The following is a 15,336-nucleotide window of genomic DNA, read 5'->3' as shown; positions in this document are numbered from 1 at the left end:
TATGACTATGTCAGGCTATTGCTTGTCTAGTCTGTGGGATAGCTCTTTCAATTTTGCACAAGTCCCCAGATAAAATAGCTCGCATTGGAAGAACATAAAGAACAGCTCTGAATGAGAAAACACCATGCGGCCCATCAAATGCACTCCATCCATAGATCTTGAACAATTAGCCATGGGAATGTTCTGTATTGATCCTGAAAGCAGAAACGGTTCCCTTGCATTTTAGTTATGATCTATTACTTTCTCACCGCCTTCACCCTTTGCACCTTTTCCAACTTCAACAGCTCTTGGAACTATTCACATTCTACCAGTCCTTACGGTTTCTAATCCTCTTTCTGATGAGGTATCTATCCAAAAGCAAAATACTGAAGATGCTGGAAATCTGAAACAGAAAATGCTCAGTAGGACCTGCAGCAACTGTGGAGCGAGAAACAGAGATAGGCCACCTTTAACTTCAATTCATCATTAAGACATCATTTCAGGTCAATCACCTTGAATTCAGATATTTGTTCTGTTCCATTACAAAAGGGTCCCTACACTTGTTTGTGCTCATGTCCCTTATGTCCACTAGTCCACTTATAATCTGATCTGATCCATGGCTTGCTAATTTTAACAGGGTGCCATCCAGTTCACTTCACTAAATATCAAATAAGTTGCTGACATTCCCATTATCTAGGAAGATTGACGGTAATAATAATTTATTTTAATTGGCCACCTTTAACTTCAATTCATCATTAAGTCATAATTTAGGAAGCAGTAGGATGAAGATTTGTGTCAGTGAAATATTGGACACGCTAGAAGTTATTAACAAATTTCTAGCTGCAGTACTATCCCGGTGATTGGCTAATATTGTCGCTGTTCGCAGCTGCAGCATGCAGCTCATTATCTCTTTAAACCAATTTGCAGAAACTTATGAGAAAACGAAAGGACAAATGTTTAATATCTTCACATCAAAGTTTAATTTTCAGAATTTAATAAAAACCATTTATAATGAAAGTCATCTCTTCTATGCCATGGGAAAGCATTACCTTTGTGTTTTCAATAACCAAGTGATTGTATTTTTGAAGCCCCTTACTTTTATTTTAGATTAAAAATGTGGTCGCGTTTGTGGATGTGCTGCAGAGGAAAGAAAGGGCGAGCACTCGGAAACAAATTGGAAAGAGAATTGAAACATTTCATGGGGTTGGTTGCCACTTAGCCACCACTTACAGAAGCTGCAAGGGAAGCAACTCAGGTTGAAGCATCAGCAGACAATGAGCCAATGACTAATGCCTGTGGGCAGAGCACACGTGAATGGAATGAATGAATGTTTGCCACTTATGGAAAGAACAGATATGCCGCTGTCAGCATGCTTCACAGTGCAATATATTCTTTGCCATCTATGAGTTTCAGTTCAATGTTATATTAATGGACTGGCTGGCTGAAACCTGGATAGTCTAATTGGACATGATGGCTGCGATCATACTGCCTCGTCTCGCCCGACACGGTGACACGATGAGGACGGTAAATCTCGTGCGAGGCCCTCGCATGAGATTTGCGATGTTCAGGCCACTTTATGAGCGCCGAGGTGCCAGGTTGCATGTGCAAGGCATCTGGCCCGGGGGTGTCCTGCCTTTATGAGGTGGGTGAGGTGGTTTGAGAACCCCCTAATGGATAAGTTGGGGGCGAGAGATTGTGACGGCATTTAAAAATGACGCCCCCCCCCCCCCCCCCCCCCCCCATCCCGATCTCTTCTTTTACCAATGAGCTGAGCTCATCAATTCAGGAAATGAAAGTAAGTGCGGCCTTGACGGGGCTTTCCTCACCGAGGCCCCAAGAAAAGAGTGCCGCGCTGGCAGGTGCCGAGAACACCCCACACAACGCGCCCTTCAAATTGCGCCCATATCACAGAAACGTAAACATTTACTCTTTTCAGCACTGACATCTAATTTGCACAATCCAGGGGTGGCACATGGCGCAGTGCTTAGCACTGGGTCTACGGCGCTGAGGACCCAGGTTCGAATCCCGTCCCTGGGTCACTGTCCGTGTGGATATTGCGCATTCTCCCGTGTCTGCGTGGGTTTCACCCTCACGACTCAAAGATGTGCTGGTTAGGTGGATTGGCCAGGCTAAATTGCCCCTTAATTGGAAAAGAAACATAATTGGGTACTCTAAATTTATATTAAAAAAATAATAATAATTTGCACAATCCAACACTTTTCTTTCATTTTCTGTTCTGGAAATTATGTTAAATATGCTCAGAATGGTTGTGAAATATATCCAATGCCCAAATATCACTGTTACACACTGTCGAAATTTGGTCCATCAAATACATTTTGATAATTCAGTTTTCAATATCCATCAAAATTCTGGACTGAATGGCATTTCTGCACAAATCTTAAAAGTTTGTTTATTCATAGATACACTTCAGACCCTTACACACATGAATTGGAAGCAGATGGATGCCCTTGCAGTCAATTTCGCCATTTGATACGATCAGGGCTGATCAGAGTGTGGCCTCAACTCTAGTTTCCTGCCTGCCCGCCCCCATATCCTTTGATTCCCATGTTAGTCAAGGATTGATCACCCACCTTGGCCCCAGGTTCTGCAAAGTGAAACCGGCCTTATGGGTGCCCCCACACCCACCCTACCCTCCGCCACCACCCCCCCCACCCGGCCACCACCAGCCAGCGGCCCACCACAGAACCCCCTACGGGGGGCAGGCGGTGGTCATGGAGCGCACCCTGGCAAGAGCAGTGCTAGCCGATGGTAGTCCTGGCATCAGGGCCAGAGGCCCCGGTGGTGCCGGCCACGGTTGGGGCCAGGAGTGTGGGGATGGAGGGAGCGGGTGGGACACGCGGGGGCAGAGCCCGCAGTTACAACAGGGGCAACTATGTAGCCGGGTGGACCTGGTTTGGCATGGGGGTATGCACCATGCTAACATGTCAGCCTTTCACCCCCAGCAGACAATGGATATTGGAATTCAACCAGCAATGCTGACCTTCCTGCTCGTCGCCACAACCCTTGGGGATGCCCTGCGGCTGTACAAGCTGGAGCTGCTTGAAGAGGAGGAAGCTGCAGCAGCAGAGCGGGCAGCGGCGGAGCGTACCACAGTGGAACAGGTGGCAGCTGCCCAGGATGAAGAGCCGGCCACCCAACAGGCCGAGGAGAGGAGGTGTGTACCGGCACCAACTGTCATTCGAGAACCTGCCGGACGGGGCACGCCGGCGAAGACTCCGGCTGAGCAGAGAGACAGTGCGACATATCTGACGGCACACCTGGCGCCATGGGGCTATGGGGGAGGGCTCCCACTCTTGCTGGCCGTCAAGGTGATGGTTGCCCTGACATTTTATGTCCTTCCAGGCGCCGAGTGGGGACCTATCCGTGATCTTCCGTGCCTTCACGGAAGCCATATATGCCCAGGCAGCTCAATACATCAATTTCAATGTGGGCCAAGCCCATCCAAATGCCGGGGCAGCCGGGCTCTTTTATTAATCACCGTTCTGAGAAGTGAATCTCTGGATAAACATTTGGAAGACGTTCAAAGCATTATGTTGCTGTTCAACCATGTGAGCAATCTGATTAATTAAAAAGAAGAATGATCACTCAGACAACATGCTGGAAAGGCTAAAGATTTTGGAGAGTTTTGACTATTGTGCCAACAGACAGCATGATGGCACAGTGGTTAGCACAGCTGTCTCATAGCTCCAGAGACCCGGGTTCAATTCCCACCTTGGGTCACTGTCTTTGTGGAGTTTGCATATTCTCCTCTTGGCTGCGTGGGTTTCCTCCGGGGGCTCCGGTTTCGTCCCACAATCCAAGGATGTGCAGGTTAGATGGATTGGCCATGATAAATTGCCCTTTAGTGTCCAAAAAAGGTGCAAAAAGATTAGGTGGGATTACGGGATTGAGTGGATAGGGTGGGGGAATGGTCCCAGGTAGCGTGTTATTTCAGAGGGTAGGGGCAGATCCGATGTTCTGTATGTCCCCCTTCTGCATTGTAGGGATTCTATTTCTCTCCTTTGTCCGGACAGCCAATAACATGAACTGTTGTTTCCAAGGGCCAATCAAATAGAAAGAAAATAAAGACTTCCATTTATGTAGCACCTGTCATGACTTCAGGACATCACAAAGCACGTTACAGCCAATGAAGTGCTTTTGCATTGTAGTCACAATTATGGGAGCATGGGAGCACAATGGTTAGCACTGTTGATTCATAGCGCCAGGCACACGGGTTCAATTCCCGGCTTGGGTCACTGTCTGTGCAAAGTTTGCACGCTCTCCCAGTGTCTGCATGGGTTTCCTCCGGGTGCTCCAGTTCACTCCCACAAGTCCCGAAAGACGTGCTTGTTAGGTGAATTGGACATTCTGAATTCTCCCTCAGTGTACCCGAACAGGAGTGTGGTGATGAGGGGATTTTCACAGTAACTTTATTTCAGTGTTAATGTAAGCCTACTTCTGACACTAATAAAGATTATTAATTAAGGAAACATGGCAGTCAACTTGCACACAACATACATTCATAAATAACAATGTGGCCGAGACCAGACAAATTGGCTAGGATTATCTGTTTCAGAGACTAAGGGCGGGATTCTCAGCTTGCCGACGCTGATTTTGTAATCGGCGATCGGTCGGAAAATCCCTTTTTACGACAGAATCGGGGCGGCGCCTGTTTCGGATGCTACGCCCCCTTCCAAAACTGCATCATCGAGGAGTACGCAGCACGTCGTTGGGAGAGCCTCAGGACGTTATCTGAAGGCTCTCCCCCATGCTTCGCACCCAATGGTCCGAGTTCCCGACCGTGCGGGATACGTATGGTCTCAGCATTCGGGAACCCGGCGAGGCAGCTGCAGACTGTGTCTAGCGCCGCCATCTCCGGGCGGGAACCCTGCTGCTGGCTGGGGAGGGCTTCAGCAAGGGTTGGGGGGACTGGTGGGGAGTGGCCGAGGGGTAGCGAGGGGGTGTCCAGGGGGGCTCTATCTGGCAGGTCGGGTCCGCGCACGGCCGGCGCCAGGTTGTACGGCGCAACCACCGCAGGTCTTCACCGTGCCCATGCGTGGCCGTGGACACAGCAATTTTCCGGCCTTTTACATTGGGAAGGCCTTGCCTTTCACGTGGCGAAGCTGCTAGCCCCTCACCGGTCGGAGGATCGGTGCTGGGTCCTCGCTGATTTTTCCTACTTAAAATGCCACAGATCTACGGACCTGCCCCAAATTCGGAGAATCCAGCCCTAAGAGCTGACACTGGGACAGAATCGATGGACTTCCATAACAGCAAAATTGACACTGGTCGCAGAACAATTCAACTACTGTTAATGGGCTAGCACCGGCACCACGGGGAATACGAGCAATTCCAATTGAAAACATGTCAGATTCACCGGGGTCGGCATTGACACTCGAGAGCTTGACAAGCTGCAGCCGCATATTTGCACTCCATTCAGCACACACACTCTTCCCAGCAAACAAGATAGCCCACCCCAGTTTGAGGACGCGGAGCTGGAGACCTTGCTGGCTGGATTGGAGGAGAGGCCAGCCTGACCCCCAGTGCGGGAAGGAGGCTGCCACCCACCGCCAAACACAGGGCATGGGTGCACGCGGCAGGCGCCTGAGTGCCGTGGGCCCCACTGTCAGGACTGGACAGCAATGCAGGAAGAAGCTGCATGACCTCTTCAGGGCGGCCAGGGTGAGTAAGGAGCTGTGTGCCTCTGGCACCAACTCCCACCCCACACATCTGTAACCCCGCCCCCCACCCAGAGTGTGACCGGATCCCACCCGCCAGCAGTATGCAATTGTGTGCACGCTCCCCACCTGCACCACATGCCAGCACCCATGCCAGCCATCAGGGCCGAGTGCCATGGCAACAAAGACCATAGCTACCCATCCCCTGTGCTGCATGCATCTGCTCAAACAGCCTCATTGCGTCCCCCAGGGCTGCAGCGGCCAGGATGACGGCCACCATTCCTGGTTGAATTCCGATAGCCATTGTCTTTAGGGGGTGAGAAGCAGACATGTTAGCATGGTGCTTACTCCCGTGGCCAACCAGATCCACCAGGCTACACATGGCCATGGTCTGTACTGCATGTCCTGCCCCTGCATGTCCCCCTTCCCCCTCCCACATACCTACATCCACCCAGGCCATTCAGCCTGCACTCTGCCCTCCGCCTCACACCCCTGGCCCCATCGGTGCCTAACACCGTGGGGGACTCTGGCGATCATCTCTGCTGCCAGGGGTACCGGTGGCTGGTGCTACCCGTGCCAGCGTCACGCCCTGCAGGCCCCATCCGGCTCCCTCCTGTAAGGGCAACTGTCAGTGTTGCCCTTGAGTGGTTTGCGTGATGCCTGAGCGGCAGTTGGCGGGGGAGGGGGTAGTTAGTGGAGTGAAGGGTAGGGAGTGGTGTGTGGGGTTGGTGGGGCGGAGGGTCGGGATGGGGCGCGGGGTGTGGTGGGTTGGGGGCACCCATATGGCCGGTGTCACTCTGCGCAACCATGGGCCATGGAGGGCGGTCAGTGGGGTGAGCAGCAAGATGGCTGCCTTGCAGGACGCGACAATGGCGGTCCGTGATTGAATGGCCTGGTCCGGGGGGGGGGGGGCTGGGGCTGGTGGCGGTGGTCAACCGACCCCATCCGCTGGTCAGCCCCACGAGGTCTAGCAGATGCCCTTCCCCAGACATCCCTGCCAGCGGCTGGACCGTAAGCACATGGTCATGCCTCTCCATGTTCTACCTCCACTCCCACCCTCATCAGCCACAGTACCTGTTTCCCGATTTTTAAAGCCATAATTGAAACTCGCCATCTGTAATTCCCCTGGCTAAAGGCGGAGCATCGCAAAAGACCCTGGAGAATACCGGATCAGGGCCGCTAATGATAGGCCAACAGTGCTTACTGCACGTGCGGATTAGAACGCATTGCCGCCGCTGTCGAGGCCCCAGAGAATGGCAGTTTGTCAGAGTCCGGCGGGGCAACATTTTCACCCCACACGTGATTCTTTGGCCAATCGCTTTTCCTGATTCCGGCGTCGGCCGATGGAGGATCCCGCCACCTCTTTTTGTTGATCATAGAATCCCTACAGTGTAGAAGGAGGCCATTGGGCCCATCGAGGCTGCACCAACCCACAGAGAAAGCACACCAAGCCTCAACCCACTCCCCGCAGTATCCCTATAATCTCACCTAACCTACCGGTCAATTTTAGCATGGTCAATCTACCGAAGCTGCACAGCCTTAGACTGTGGGAGTAAACCGGAGCACCCGAAGGAAACCCATGCAGTCACGGGGAGAAAGCGCAAACTCAACTCAGACAGTCACCCAAGGCTGGAATTGAACCCGGGTTCCTAGCGCTTTGAGGCAGCAGTGCTAACCACTGTGCCACCAAACCGCCCCTTGATTGAAGGATAAATATTGGCCAGGACACTGGAGATAACTCTTCTTCACTTCTTCAAAATGGTGCCAGCTTTAGTCCAGCTGAGATCTTCGACTAGAATAATCCAAAACTTCCTTACTTTGATATTACCAGTTTAGTATTGCAAGAGTGCGCCTTCTGTTTCTTAAGGACATACAAGGTCATCCTAATAGAGTCCCAGGTAATGGTGGTGTGTGCCTTGGAAGGGGAACTTACAGGCGGGGGTGTTCCCATGTGATTGCTGTCCATGCACTTCTAGGTGGCAGAGGACATGCGGCTGGAAGATGTTGCTGAACAAGGTTTGGTGAGTTGTTGCAGTGCATCTTGTAGATGGTAACACACTTTTGCTACTGTGCAACGGTAGTGGAAGGAATGAATTGTTAAAGCGGTGGATGGGTTGCCAATAAGTTATGCTGTTTTGACATAGATGGCATTGAGTTTTTTGAGTCTTGCTTGGAGCCGCACTCATCCAGGTCTGTGGACAGTTTTCTATCACACTCCAAAGTTGTGCCTTTTAAAAGGAAGACAGGCTTTGGGAAGGCAGGCAAAGAGTTAATCGCTGCAGAACCCCCAGCATCTGATCTGATCTTAGCCACAGTATTCATGTGGTTTGTCCAGTTCAGTTTCTGGTCAATGGTGTCCCAGGGAAGTTGTGGTTGGGGTTTCAGTAATATTATTTGCCACTGAACATCAAGACGAGACGGTTAGATCCTCGCTTGTTGGAGATGGTTGGACTCAAAAGTTTCCTGGTGATGGGAGGAATGAAACATCCTTTCAGAGATGGACAGTTGCTACCAAAGTCATCAGCAAGGTGTTGTTGCAGCTGGACTTCCCACATTATCAAAGACCAACTTCTATAGGCTCGTTCCTGACACGAAGAACTTCAGTACACTGAGGGGTACAATTTTGTGGCAGGTATTGCTACCTAAATTTTCCTATTTTATAATAATGCTAATCACTGGGGAAGGTGGTAATGTTTATGTAAGCCACGCTGGCGGGGTCTGCGCTCGGAGGGTTTGTTGGCTATATTGCTGTGTTCTTGTTGAAATTTGATGTTTAAAATTATTGAAATTATAAATGCATCAATAAAATATTTCCCCCCAAAAATAATTAATATCAATCAGAGAACAATCTGCAAAATCCAAACGATGCACATTGGAATCAGGGATATAAATAACGATTGACTCCATCACTTCCTGTACAACTATTCCTGTTTTTATGTTGTGCCAGTGTATACCAGTATCTAGCTACATCTTCTGTAAGGCAGATTAACTTATTTGAATTAAAATCACTTTGGCAATTATTCAAGTGGACTAGTTTCATTTTTAATGAGACTGTGTAAACGTGCAAAGTATCAAAATCATGACCTAGAAAATTCTGTGAATATTTTAACTTGCAAAACGGACAGTATCATTAAAGTTTCCCTCATGTGTTTTTTCTGGTGTGAAACTCCACCGTTTTGACGCCCGCGTGCGGACATCGTCCCAATAATGGAGAATCCAGCCCGTGCTGTTAGGTGAATTGGATATTCTGAATTCTGCCTCCGTGTACCCGAACAGGCGCCAGAATGTGGCAACTAGGGGCTTTTCACAGTAACGTCATTGCAGTGTTAATGTAAGCCTATTTGTGACAATAAAGATTATTATTATAGATTCCCCTTAAGGACATCCATGTTATTCACCCAACTATTTCATGCAGTTATAAATTCCATTAAAAATCATGGGCAGAATTCTCCCCCAAAATGTTTTTTAAAATTTAGAGTACCCAATTCATTTTTACCAATTAAGGGGCTATTTACGTAGAACATAGAACACAGAGGGCAGAAGGAGACCATTCGGACCGACCCACTTACACCCTCACTTCCACCCCATCCCCATAACTCAATAACCCCTCCTAACCTTTTTTGATCACTGAGGGCAATTTATCGTGGCCAATCCACCTAACCTGCACGTCTTTGGACTGTGGGAGGAAACCGGAGCACCCGGAGGAAAGCCACGCAGCCACGTGGAGAATATGCAGACTCCACACAGACAGTGGCCCAGCGGGGAATCGAACCTGGGACCCTGGCGCTGTGAAGCCACGATCCACTTGTGCTACCGTGCTGCCACTTGTGCTACTGTGCTGCCCCTATCCAAGTGGCCAATCCACCTACCCTGCACATATTTTGGGTTGTGGGGGAGAAACCCACACAAACACGGGGAGAATGTGCAAACTCCACACGGCCAGTGACCATGGACGACGATCAGACCTGGGACCTCGGCGCGTGAGACAGCAGTGCTAACCACTGTGCCACCGTGCTGCCCCCAATTCTCCCTAAAAATGACAAAGTGTGCGATTCTGCAGCCTCGTGCGCTCTCGCGCAAGCAAAATTAGGCCGGTGAATAGCGAGAATGGCTAAATTGGGAACCGCGGCAGGCAGCAAATGTTTTGCGATACAACCGGCTGCTCCCGTTGGTGAAATTGGGATCTCGCCATAGCGTAGCGAGAAATCCCCCCACCACTAAATGATCGGGTCAGCTCTGTCCTCATACATCCACGCAGGCATGAGGGTAACCCGAGACCCGGACCCAGTCAGAGGCATAATTCTCCCCCAACCAAAGGCGTAATTTATCCCCATGACCCCCCCGTGCCCGCCCCCCCCCCCCCCCCCCCCCCCCCCCACAGTCAGTGGAATTTCCACCCCCCTCCCACAAGAGAGGGAACCTCCACTATGGGGTCACCAAAAGCCCTGCATCCTTCAGGCCCCACCCCTTGGCAGTGCCAAACTGACACTGTCCCCGGCTCCCTGGCAGTTGTACTTTAATTTGGAACGCTTGGACCTTTGGACTTTAATTTCTGAGTTGTGCCAGCTTCTTCAATGGCTGAAAACAATGTCCGGCACAGGGATGCAGTTCCAGTTTAAAAGGTTGAAAAAGACCCACTGTGAAACAAAAGCAGTCAGACAGAGCACCGGTCTTTCTATGAAGTATGTCAGAACAAAGAAAAAGCCTGTCAGAAGCCTATGGTTAGAAACAACACCTGGGGTTGGATTCTTCATCTCTGAGGCTAAATGCCGGCGCAACGGCGAATCCGTGACAGGTTCACAACAGGAAAATCAGCGTAAATCCCTCACTGATTCCAGCACCGGCGCCGCGTGAAACTCCCATGGATCACGCCGTAAACGGGTTCCGATCCCTGCATGCACAGGGCTGATGATCCGGTCCAGTTGCGCCGTAAAACATGGCACCGGCTGTGCTCGAACCTTAACCTGCCAACCGCAACCCCACAGCTCACCCCCTGGTCAACCCCAACAGTCCCCCCAGCTCCAGCAGCTGCCCCCTCGGCCAACAGCATGAATCCCAAATGAGTGTGGTGACGCTGGACACAGTCCGCAGCCGGCCGCCTGGTTCCCAACCACTGGGACCACACGCGGCCCGTGCCATCGGGAACTCGGTCCATCAAGGGCCGAGCATCGCGGGTGGGTGCAGGTGAGTGGGGGGAGGCTTCTGCATTCAACTTTAATCTGGGTAATGAGTTGTGATCAGGAACTCGCCGTTTCTGGGCGAGGTCTTGGTCATGCCAGCTGGAGCAGGCCGTGAGAACCAGAACTTGATTTGCGCCCGACACAAATCCCGTTTCAGGGCCCTCCCGCAATTCTCACGACATAGCGGGATTTGCACCGAGCTCAACATGGCCGGAGAATCGCCCCCAATATTTTTGCAGAACACCCTGTTCGATTTATTCCTAACAATCTTCTATTTATGACCTCTAGTGTGGACTGCCCCACAGGGAAAACATTTTCTTTATATCCAGCTGATCAAACCCTTCATCATGTTTGGAAAATTTGGACACCTGCACCCCTCCACCCCACCCACATACTTCTCTTTTCTAGTGAAAAGTATAAGAACACGAAGAATAAGAATATGAAAAAGTACTGATCCGGACAGGAGGGATTTAATTTCCCCTCTCGCCACCAATCGCAAACAGTGTTTTGATTTTGATTTCTTCCTTTATAAACAATGGCGTATTTCCCAATCCCTCGGTTTTGGTAAGGTCCAATTTTTATTCAGAACCCCACAGCAAACCCATAATAGGATAATAATAATAACCTTTTATCGTCACAAGTATGAAGTGACTGTGAAAAGCCCCTAGTCGCCACATTCCGATGAGCTCAGAATTTTGATTTATTTGCACCACACTAAAGGAGGATTCCCTCTTTTTCACTCATAATAAAATAGGGGAATGGAAAAGAAAGAGTTACAGGTTAAAGACCACAGAGAAAGGGGATTGATGGACGTGATTTTCCCCTCCCTTAACAAGACGTTCTGCAACAGGCAAGGCCGGCTTGCCAGTGGCTGGTCCCACTGTTGTCAACGGAGTTTCCCATTGAATACAACTCGTGGCGGGGTGCACCGTCGGCAGGACCACAAGATCCAGCCAGTGTGAACGACCAGAAAATCCCACCCATTGTTTCACATGTGTCCAGAGTCCAGAATCAAACTCCAGGCGAGTATTCCTTCAGAAACACTGGCAGGCTGAACTGATGCTGGATAATTCACTTTTCCAGTAGAGTTGACTGCCGCAATGAAATTGGCACACAGAGATGAATCAGTCTTATAGGCGATGGGACAGAGGTTCAGAAGTTGCAGTAGATCCAGTTTCGATGGGGCAAAGCATTTAAAGCTGGGGTGGGCCCCTCTTCCATGCTCCCGTTTGACTTGGTAGTTGGAAAGATGGCAGACTGAATTTTGCAGATCCACCGGGCAATCGTACAGGCTCTATCAGCTAGGGGGCTCACGTCACATGATTCTCACCTCTCCCCTATGGCTTGCAGAAAGGGGACTGGATTCTCTGTTCCTGAGTCTAAGTTCTCATGCCAACGGAGGATCCGTGGAGTTCCACATCAGAAAAATCAAACCCGCACTTCGGTGAGGGGCTAGCACCGGTGCCACGTGGGACACCCACAAAACACACAAAACAAAATGGTGTGGGAATCACCGGGTCCGTGATGGACACACGCAGGGCTGACAAGCAGCAGCCGCGCTTGCACTATACACCCCCCCCCCCCCCCCCACACACACGCTGAACGCGGCCAAATAGATGCCACCGGTTTTGCTGGACTGCATTCCTGTCCATCCTGACCCCACAGCCAACCTCCTGGCCACCCCTCACTGCTCCCCCCAGCCCTGGCAGAAGCTCCCCAGCCAATGGCATGACCGCCGCCAAAGTATGGCGATGATGGGCGCTGTCGTAAGACCTCTCTCTCTCTCTCTCTCCGTAGCCACCATGTTCGTGACCGTTCATGACCGTTGAGAGCTCACATGTACCGCACCATCAGGAATTTGGCCCATCGGAGGCGGAGCATCACTGGTGGGCCCACTAATGAGGTGCGAAGGCGGTTGCAACTACGTGCGGCGAGCATCGCAATGACACCGTTTTTGAAGGTGGAGCATCGTGATTCAGCATCTGTCGCGATTTCGGCATTGGGAACTAGTCTCCACACAATCATATGCCCCGATTTCAGCGTCTGCCACTGGAGAATCCCACCCAGGTTGTATATTCGATAGTTATAGGGGACTGCAACAGGTATAGGGGACTCTATTTTAAGGAGCACAGATAGGCGCTTCTATGGATGGGAAAGGGACTCCAGCGTGGTATGTTGCCTCCCTGGTGCCAGGGGCAAGGATGTCTCTGAACAAAAACAGGACATCCTGAAGGGGAGGGTGAACGGCCATATGTCGTAGTACACATAGGTACTAACGGCTTAGGCAGGAAGAGTGATGAGGTCCTGCAGAAGGAGTTCAGGGAGTTAGGCAGTAAGCTAAAAAGCAGGACCTCCAGGGTTGTAATCTCAGGATTACTCCCTGTGCCACGTGCCAGTGAGGCTAAAAACAGGAGGATAGAACAGTTAAATACATGGCTGAGCTGGTGGTACAGGAGGAAGGGTTTCAGATTTCTGGACCACTGGGATCTCTTCCAGGGCAGGTGTGACCTGTACAAGAAGGACAGGTTGCATCTAAACTGGAGGGGCACCAATATCCTGGCTGGGAGGTTTGCTGAAGTCACTTGGGAGGATTTAAACTAGTATGGCGGGGGGGGTATAGGAACCAGAGCGCTAGCTTAGAAGGTGTAAAACCTGAAGGGGAAATACAGCCCAAAAATAAGAGACCAACATCACCCTGTTGTTCAAACACAGTGGTTTGAAGTGTATTTGTTTCAACACCAGAAGTATAGCGGATAAGGCAGATGAACTTAGAGCATTTATTAGTACTTGGAATTACGATGTTGTGGCTATCGCAGAAACATGGTTAAAGGAAGGGCAGGATTGGCAGCTGAACTTTGGAGGATATAGATGCTTCAGGAGAGATAGAGGGGGATGTAAAAGAGGTGGGGGAGTAGCATTACTGGTTCAGGAGAATATTATAGCTGTACTGGGGGAGGACACCTCGGAAGGCTCACACGATGAGGCAATCTGGATGGAGCTTAGGAACAGGAAGGGGGCAATCACAATGTTGGCCGTTTATTACAGGCCCCCCAACTGACAGCAAGAGATAGAGGAGCAAATAGGTAGAGAGATTTTGGATAGGTGCAAAAGTAACAGGGTTGTTGTGGTTGGGGATTTTAATTTATCCTAAATTGACTGGGACTCTCTTAGTGCTAGGGGGTTGGATGTGGCAGAGTTTGTAAGGTGTATCCAGGAAGCCTTCTTGATGCAATATGTAGATAGTCCAAGCGGGAAGGGGCAGTACTGGATCTGGTATTGGGGAGTGAGCCTGGACAGGTGGTTGAGGTTTCAGTTGGAGAACATTTTGAAAGTAGTGACCACAATTCCGTATGTTTTAGGGTACTTTTGGACAGGGATGAGGGTAACCCTCGCGTTACGGTGCTAAACTGGGGAAAGAATAATTACAATAACATTAGACAGGAATTGAAGAATTTTGATTGGGTGCGGCTGTTGGATAGTATATCAACATCAGACATGTGGGAGTCTTTCAAGCGACAGTTGATTAGGATTCAGGAAAGTCATGTTCCTGAGAGAATGAAGGATAAGTATGGGAATTTTAGGGAGCCTTGGATAACGAGGGATATTGTGAACCTCGTCAAAAAGAGAAAGGAGACTTTTGTATGGTCGAGAGGGGTGGGAGAAGTCAAAACCCTTGAGGAGTATAAAGAAAGTTGGAAGGTACTGAAGCGGTAAATTAGGAGGGCTGGGAGGGGTCATGGAAAGTCCTTGGCAAGTAGGATTAAGGTGAATCCCAAAGCTTTTTATTCATATGTAAAAAGCAAGAGGGTGGCCAGGGAAAGGATTGGACCACTTAAGGACAATGGGGGAATCGATGTGTTGAGCCAGAGGAAATGGGCGAGATACTAAATGAATACTTTGCATCAGTGTTCACTAAAGAAAGGACTTTATGGAAGTTGATTCTTGGGTCGGGTGTGTGGACAGGCTGGATCATGTTAACATTGAAAAGGAGGAGGTATTGAGTCTTTTAAAAGATATTATGCTAGATAAGTCTCCTGGGCCAGATGGGAAGCAAGGGAGGAAATTGCTAGGGCCTTGACTGACATTGGCTACAGGTGAGATCTCAGAGGACTGGAGAATAGCTCATGTGGTACCGCTGTTTAAGAAAGATAGCAAAGATAATCCTGGAAACTGAGTCTCACGTCGGTAGTAGGTAAATTATTGGAGAGAATTCTCAGGGACAGGATTTATACCCATTTGGAAACAAATAGACTCATAAGCGATAGACAGCATGGTTTTGTGAAGGGGAGGTCGTGTCTCACTAGCCTAGAGCCTGGATAGAACCTGGGAGCTCGGCACCATGAGGCAGTAGTGCTAACCACTGCACCAGCGTGCTGCCCCATCACATTCACTTTTAATGGTAAACAAAAGTTGCCCTGATAATATTTATTCAGTTGCATAATGCTTAAACAATAGGGACGTAATTCATATTGGCTGGTGACTTAAAATGGACCATAACA

The sequence above is a fragment of the Scyliorhinus canicula genome, chromosome 4 (genome assembly GCF_902713615.1).
Source record: "Scyliorhinus canicula chromosome 4, sScyCan1.1, whole genome shotgun sequence".
Taxonomy (NCBI): Eukaryota; Metazoa; Chordata; class Chondrichthyes; order Carcharhiniformes; family Scyliorhinidae; genus Scyliorhinus; species Scyliorhinus canicula.
Note: the sequence above shows the minus strand (reverse complement) of the source record.